The sequence below is a fragment of the Oncorhynchus kisutch genome, linkage group LG22 (assembly GCF_002021735.2).
Source record: "Oncorhynchus kisutch isolate 150728-3 linkage group LG22, Okis_V2, whole genome shotgun sequence".
Lineage (NCBI taxonomy): Eukaryota > Metazoa > Chordata > Actinopteri > Salmoniformes > Salmonidae > Oncorhynchus > Oncorhynchus kisutch.
The window spans coordinates 5,573,659-5,582,189 of record NC_034195.2 but is presented as its reverse complement, the minus strand read 5'-3'; the positions used below and the strand labels follow the sequence as shown (position 1 = coordinate 5,582,189).

At 43.0% G+C, this 8,531-nt stretch overlaps 1 long non-coding RNA gene across 1 annotated transcript; it reads right to left on the bottom strand.

Moving 5' to 3' along the window:
- Window positions 1-3,692: 3,692 nt before the first annotated feature.
- LOC116356355 (uncharacterized) lies at window positions 3,693-7,449 on the bottom strand. Its single transcript, XR_004204869.1, has 3 exons — window positions 7,388-7,449; window positions 5,886-5,938; window positions 3,693-5,422 (listed from the first exon to the last, which is right to left on the bottom strand). It is a non-coding gene; the product is annotated as an uncharacterized LOC116356355 (long non-coding RNA).
- Window positions 7,450-8,531: the final 1,082 nt, after the last annotated feature.

Here is an 8,531-nt window from a genome sequence, read left to right as displayed (position 1 = left end):
TTTATCATCATTAGTCATTTAGGTCAACATTGGATCATTCAGAGATCCTCACTGAACTTCTGGAGAGAGTTTGCTGCACTGAAAGTAAAGGGGCTGAATAATTTTGCACGCCCAAATTTTCAGTTTTTGATTTGTTAAAAAAAATTGAAATATCCAATAAATGTCGTTCCACTTCATGATTGTGTCTCACTTGTTGTTGATTCTTCACAAAAAAATACAGTTTTATATCTTTATGTTTGAAGCCTGAAATGTGGCAAAAGGTCGCAAAGTTCAAGGGGGCCGAATACTTTCGCAAGGCACTGTATATACACACGGACTGTGCAAAACATAAAGAACCCCTGCTCTTTCCATGACAGACTGACCAAGTGAATACAGGTGAAAGCTACGATCCTTCATTGATGTGACTTGTTAAATCTATTTCAATCAGTGTAGATGAAAGGGAGAAGACCAGTTAAATAAGGATTTGTAAGCCTTGAGACAATTGAGGCATGGATTGTATATGTATGCCATTCTGAGGGTGAATGGGAAAGACAAAGAACTGCAACGCTGCTGGGTTTTCCACACTCAACAGTTTCCAGTGTGTATCAAGAATGGTCCATCACACAAAGGACATCCAGACAACTTGACACTGTGGGAAGCATTGGAGTCAACATGGTCCAGCATCACTATGAAACACGACACCTTGTAGAGTCCATTAAAAATGAATTAACAAAAAAAATGCGCTCTCTCTCTTTCTCGCCCATCTACACACAATACCCCATAATGACATCACAATACCCCATAATGACATCACAATACCCCATAATGACAAAGTGAAAACATGTTTTTAGAAATGGTTGCAAATGATTTAAAAGGAAAGACAGAAATATCTAATTGACATAAGTATTGACACCCCTGAGTCAATACTTTGTAGAAGCCCCTTTGGCAGCGATCACAGTTGTAAGTTTTTCTGGGTAAGTTTCTAAGATCTTTCCATACCTGGATTGTGCAATATTTCCCTATTACTATTTTTAAACTTCTTCAAGCTCTATCCAATTGGTTGTTGATCATTGCTAGATAACCATTTTCAGGTCTTGCCATAGATTTTGAGGTAGATTTAAGTCAAAACTGCAACTCGTCTACTCATGAACATTCACTGTCTTGTAAGCAATTCCAGTCTAGACTTGGCATTCTGCTGAAAGGTGAATTCATCTCATCTCCCGGTGTCTGGTCGAAAGCCGACTGAACCAGGTTTTCCTCTAGGATTTTGCCTGTGCTTAGCTCCATTTAGTTTATTTTTTATCCTGAAAACCTCCCCAGTCCTTAACGATTACAAGCATATCCATAACATGATGCAGCCACCACTATGCTTGAAAATATGGAGAGTAGTACTCAGTAATGTGTTGTATTGGATTTGCCCCAAAAATAACACTTTGCATTCAGGACAAAAAGTTAATTCCTTTGCCACATTTTCTGCAGTATTACATTAGTGCCTTGTTGCAAACAGGATGCATGTTTAGGAATATTCTGTACATGCTTCCAACTACAATGTTGTTTGTCCATCCTCAGTTCTCCTATCACAGCCATTAAACTCTGTAACTGTTTTAAAGTCACCACCGGCCTCATGGTGAAATCCCTGAGTGGTTTCCTTCCTCTCCGGCAACATAGTTTGGAATCAGCATTACCTGTATCTTTATAGTTACTAGGTGTATTGATATACCATCCTAAGTGTAATTAATAACTTCACCATGCTCAAAAGGGATAATCAATATCTGCTTTTTGATTTGTACCCATCTACCAATAGGTGACCTTTGTGAGGCATTAGAAAACCTCCCTGGTCTTTATGGTTGAATCTGTGTTTGAAATTCACTGCTCGACTGAGGGACCTTACAGATAATTGTATGTGTGGGTTACAGAGTCCATTAAGCAAATGTTTACTCCTGAACTTATTTAGGCTTGCCATAACAAAGGGGCTGAATAACTGCAACTCAGCCTGACACACTAGACCCACTTCAATTTGCTTACTGCCCCAATAGATACACAGACGATGCAATCGCCATCGCACTGCACACTGCCCTATCCCATTTGGACAAGAGGAATACCTATGTAAGAATGCTGTTCATCGACTATATCCCAGCATTCAACACCATAGTACCCTCCATGCTCATCATTAAGCTCTAGGCCCTGGGTTTGAACCCCGCCCTGTGCAACTGGGTCCTGGACTTCCTGACGGGCCGCCCCCAGGTGGTGAAACAACACCTCCACTTCATTGATCCTCAACACTGGGGACACAAGGGTGCGTGCTCAGCCTCCTCTTGTACTCACTGTTCACCCATGACTGTGGCTACGCACACCTCCAACTCAATCATCAAGTTTGCAGATGACACAACAGTAGTAGGCCTGATTACCAACAATGATGAGACAGCCTACAGCGAGGAGTTGAGAGCCCTGGGAGTGTGGTGCCAGCTAAAATAACCTCTCGCGCAACGTCAACAAAACAAAGAGCTGATTGTGGACTTCAGGAAACAGCAGAGGGAGCACCCCTCTTTCCACAACGACGGCACCGCGGCAGAGGAGGTGGAAAGCTTCAAGTTCCCCAGCGTACACATCACCGACAAACTGAAATGGCCCACCCACACAGACAGTGGGGCTGAAGAAATTTGGCTTGGCACCTAAAACCCTCAAACTTTTACAGACACGCCTGGTATGGAAACTGTACAGCCAACGCATCACCGGTGTCAAACTACCTGCCCTCCAGGACACCTACAGCACCCGATGTCACAAGAAGGCCAAAAAGATCATCAATGACCACAACCACCCGAGCCACTGCCTGTTCACCCCGCTATCATGCAGAAGGCGAGGTCCGTACAGGTTCATCAAAGGTGGGACCGAGAGACTGAAAAACACCTATCTCAAAGCATACAGACTGGTAAATAACCATCACTAGCACATTAGAGGCTGCTGCCCTATATACATAGACTTGAAACCACTGGCCACTTTAATAAAGTGACACCAGTCACTTTAATAATGTTTACATATTTTTCATTACTTAGATACTGTATTCTATTCTATTCTACTGTATCTTATTCTATGCCGCTCTGACATTGCTCGTCCATATATTTATATATTCTTAATTCTATTCCTTTACTTTAGATTGTGTGTATTGTTAGATACTACTGTCCTGTTTGTCACGCCCTGACCTTAGAGAGCCTTTTATTTCTCTGTTTTTGGTTAGGTCAGGGTGTGATTAGGGTGGGCATTCTATGTTTTCTGTTTCTATGTTTTCTATTTCTTTGTTGTTTTTGCCATGTGTGGTTCCCAATCAGAGGCAGCTGTCTATCGTTGTCTCTGATTGGGGATCATATATAAGTTGTGATTTTCCGTTTGGGTTTTGTGGGGAATTATTTTCTGTTTAGCTGTTTTGTTGCCTGACAGAACTGTGCGCGTTTGTTATGTCGTTGCGGTGTTCAGTTAATATTAAAAATCATGAACGCCTACCATGCTGCACCTTGGTCTCCTTCAACCCACGAGAGCCGTTACACTGTTAGAGCTAGAAACACAAGCATTTTGCTATAACATCTGCTAAACACGTGTTTGTGACACGTACAATGTGATTTGATTTGAATAGTTATTGACTCAAGACATTTTAGATTTAATTTCTATAAATAATTTTGAAAAATGTCTAAAAAACATTATTTCACTGATTTGTGGTAATGTGTGTAGGCCAGTGACAAACACATCTCAGTTTAATCCATTTTAAATTCAGGCTGTCACAACACAATGTGCAAAAAGTAAATGGGTGTGTACCTTCTGTAGGCAATGATTGTCTGTCGTTTAGAATAATGTGCTTTACAGCTCTGACCTTTGAACAGGATAGGGTGATTTCTGATTTAGACTATCAGGTGCCTTTTATCACATATACTTGCTGATAAGGAAAGGACAATGGAGTTGGCCAGGAAAAACCTGGACACTTTTAAAGCAGTTAGGTTTACTGCCCGTTCACTGTGTCCAGTCATGAACCAAAACTGTGATAAAATAATATAACTAGCAGCTTGTTTAAAAAATTGTGACAGGTACAGAAATTGTAACTAGAAATTAACAAAATAAGAGGTTTATGACATAACAGAACTGGTTTGCATGGTCAAGCCTTGCCTAATGTTCCAATTGCCTGTCCCCTCAAAACCTAAGGTATCTGTGGCATTATGTTGTGTGACAAAACTGCGCCCAGCACAAAGTGCACCTGTGTAATGATCATTCTGTTTACTTAGCTTCTTGAAGTGCCTAATGTTAGCAATTAGCGTTAACTAGCTAATGCGAATGCATGGATACGATGACTGAGTTCATCAGGAAATGTATAGGAAACATTATACCCACTGTGACTATTTAAACCTACCCAAACCAGAAACCGTGGAGAGATGGCAGCACTCGTGCAAAACGAGTGAAAAATCTAGGAATCTTTGGGTTGTCTGAGAAATTATAGCACGGCTTTTGATAATCCTTGATCCTATAGAGATGGCAACAGTCGTTTTATTCAGTTGAACTTTGACATTACGGAGGTGGCCTTTGTTGGTGTGAGCATGCTTTGGTGTTGAGACATGGAGAGAGTCTTTCCAGAGCAAGTGAGCGTGCGGGGGCCAAGGCTTGGAGATTTCCTGGGGGTTGTGGTGGTGGGAGTGGGTGGGGAAAAGTGGTCAGGAGGTGGTGTGGAACAAGAAGAGGGGGATTTCTGGGGACCATCAGGGAGGTCCTGCTCCTCCTTAACAGGTGTGTTGAACTTTCCCATATGCCATTCGGAAGACCTCTGATATTCACTTTTCTCTGGCGTTGTTTCAGCGCCAACCACAGCAGAATTTTCTGGAATCCTAGACAGAGACACTTGTGAGGAATTTCTGTTCCTTCTCTGGGCTATTTTTGCTGGAGTCATAAAAATTGCCTGTTTGCGTCTAGGACTCTTGAGCAGACTGCAGAATTTGTTGGGTGTGTTCATCAACAGGAAAGCTTCGGGTGAAAAGAAGAGGCGACTCCGGCACCTTGAAGGGTGCGTTCCTTTCTGTAACTCTGGGTTTCTGTGGAGACGATGACCAGGTGACACACTTCCTGGGCGTTCTGGAGCAGGGTGGGCTCTGGAGTTGGCGAGCTCCGGAGGGAGAAAGAGAATCCAGTAAGGTCATGACCGGGGGTCCTCAGGATGCCCTTCAGAGGGCACTCCTTTTGGAGTTCCAACACCAGGCTCCTCCTGGCTGGGAATCTGAAGGGGCTGCCTCTCAGGGCCATGCCGTCCTGCCCGTGAGAGGGCCCTGCCACCGGTCTGTCTGTGACCGAGTAGCCCTGGACCCTGTAGGGTCTGGTTGTTCTGGGGTTCTGAGGGCTTCTGGGTGTCTTGTTCCCTTTCGCAAACCTACCGTCTCTACCAGGCGACTTTTGTAGGAGTTTTCTTTGGACTCTGAAAGGAAAACCAATCAAATATTATCAATAAGTATCGCAAACTAATCAGCATAGTTATTCTTTGCTTGGGAGAAAACAATGTGGTATACGACAACTGAAGAGGTTCAACGAGATGGACCAGTTATCTCGAAGACATCAGAGTTAGTGGACAGCTGCCTCCGGCTGGACCTGGTAGCAGGAGACTGAGTGGCTCCAAATACGAGACGTACCGGAGACCGTACTGATCGCAGGTTTACCGCATCTACAGTATTTGAATGATCAAATTGTCAATGTGTGTCAGTTGAAAGACTCCACAGAATAGTGAACAGTAATAACTGTAGTGATACGCCTGTAATAATGGTGTTTAGTCCACCGGCCTATTTAGCTGTCGCTGAGTAGGAGCTGGGAGGAGAGAGCTCTGTCCAGGTTGCTGGAGTTCAGAAATGTCTGTTTCATATCCACTCTTAGCATCAGTCACTGACCTGGGGGCTTCACTGGCGACTCCTCCACGATGCACTGCTCTGTCGGGACAGACCTGACAAATCAAACAGTCCGAACATTTCAAATGTTTCTTAGGCACCATTATCCCCCCGGTGTACTGCTACCAAATCAGTTACAGTAATAACTTCTCCTAAACAAATACATGTTAAACTCATATAACGCAAACCCCATTTTGCCTTGCAATACAAAAGGAATTGGATACTTTCAGCTTTCATTTGAAAACATGTGTGTCGACTTAATCTATTTTAAATGAAGGCTGTAGAACAACACCGCGTGGAAAAAGTTGAGGGGTGTGCATACTTTCCGAAGGCCCTGTATCATTTTTTACCTTGTGGGAATGGGCCTACATGGATAGGGCTTAATTGAAATGATTCTTACAGAAGAAATATGAAAAGAATATGTTGGATACATTCAGTAAATGATGTGAATTTCCCTTGGATAATGCAAGGTAGGTGCAACATAATAAAATAAATATATACCACGGTTTGTGTGAGAGGAGTAACATTTGTCATCAAGTGGCCACACACCTCTGCAAAGTGTGCACTGATCCTAAGTCATTTCGATGCCATTGATGACTCAAAGAAGAGTCTTCAACTATAAGGTGCTTTTCTTAGCTCTCCTAGCTGTGCTGTTGAGGATCTAAAACGAGCACACTTGTAGTTGTTTTGGTTGGAACACAACCCTGCATCCCCGCACTCACACAATTATTGCAGTGTTAAGCTTTCGCAATGCATTTCAGGGAAAGTGATCGTAAATTTGGTGAAGAAAGAAGTCACGAGTGTATTCCGGTGCTAGTTTTCTTCACAATAGTCTCATTTGGTTCAGCACAACGCAGGGTGTAACGACTTGTCATCTTGTAACTGCACATCAAACATAGTGATCAGAAATATTGACACTGTTTTATGACGTGAGTTTTATTCTTTGGAAATGTGCACATTTGGACTCTAAGTGTTTGGCTTGCAATGACATCAAAGCGGTATTTATTACAGTCCTCAAAATACAGTCTTTCAAAATACAGTCTTCTTAATTCATGGCATTTCACTCACTCAGACAACAGAACATTTGCAAAATTTGACCAATTAGTGGTAGTTATGGGGGGCAACTTCTTATCGCGCGACGTGCTCAAGGTCAGAACAGCTGTCAGTCAAAACCCATACAGGGCTGTGAAGCATAGAGCCAGAGCTCTGACGTCATGTATAGCATGTTACTGTACAGCGACTGTGTTCCAAATTAGGCATTTATCAGTGTCCAAATCTGCAATTTTTTACCGAATACATGTATGAGTGTAAAGGGCTACACAAGAGGCATGTGGGAATTTGGGAATTTAGACACCGGGGTTAACACCCGTACTCTCTGGGTGACCAGAGTCACTGAAAGACAGTCACTTAACCATAATTTATTCAAAGTAAATAAGCCATTTTATGACTGCTGAATACCAACTATCAATCCCTTAGATCATGTTGAGTCAGACAGATACACTTACGTTGGATGTTGGGTCCAGCCGTGGCCCCGTCTCCCTAGCCTGGCTCTTCTGGGCCACGTTCAGACGGGCAACGTTAAGCATCTGTAGCGAGCGGTTCATCGTCTTCATCTTCTGCCTCATCGGAGAGTGCTGGGTGCCACCTGCAGGCGGGTGGGGAGATGTGGACTGACACTCTGCAGGGGAAGATCAACATAGTAACAAGGTTCTCGCCATTGTAGGTTTTGAGCTGTTACACTGATCGCGTATCACAGAAGAATCGAAAGCCAACTGTTTAGATGAGACGCTCGCTGATTAGTACAAAATAGAGGCGTAATTTTATACTTTAGAGCCATGAGCCTTTCATATTGATAAATTCCAAACAGAGCTCACTGCGGGCATAGACCTATGATATGGGGGAAATGCAGCCCCAGTTCTTTACGTTTCTTCTGCGTCTTGCCGCTGTGGACCTGGGATGTCATTCCCTGATAGAGCTCTGCCAGGCTGCTGACCAGATCCTGCTGGGGTCCCGTCAGCTCATCTCCCTGACCTCCTCGCTTTCACCCTCTGTCACCGCATGGAGCAGCCTAGACAGAGACAGAGAGACAGAGGGAGAGATACACACTGACTTACTGTAGAGAGTAAAAGTTTAGAAGGGAAATCTGTGATTGCTACGTCCATTTTTGGGCTTTAAAGTCATGATTTGGGCTTTAAATTCAGTGCATTCGGAAAGTATTCAGACCCTTTCCCCTTTTCCACATTTTGTAGCGTTATAGCCTTATTCTAAAATTATTTAAATTACATTTTTTCTAATTACACACAATACCCCTATAATGACAAAGTGAAAACACATTTTTTTTTAATCGTTGCAAATGTATTACAAATAAAAAACAGAAACAGTATTCAGACCCTTTGCTATGAAGCTCGAAATTGAGCTCAGGTGTATCCTGTTCCCATTGATCATCCTTGAGATGTTACTAAAACTTGATTGGAGTCCACCTGTGGTAAATGTGGATTTGGAAAGGCACACACCTGTCTATATAAAAGGTCCCACAGTTGACAGTGAATATCAGAGCAAAAACCATGAGGTAGAAGGGATTGTCCGTAGAGTTCCGAAACAGGATTGTGTCGATGCACAGATCTGGGGAAGGGTACCAAAACATGTCTA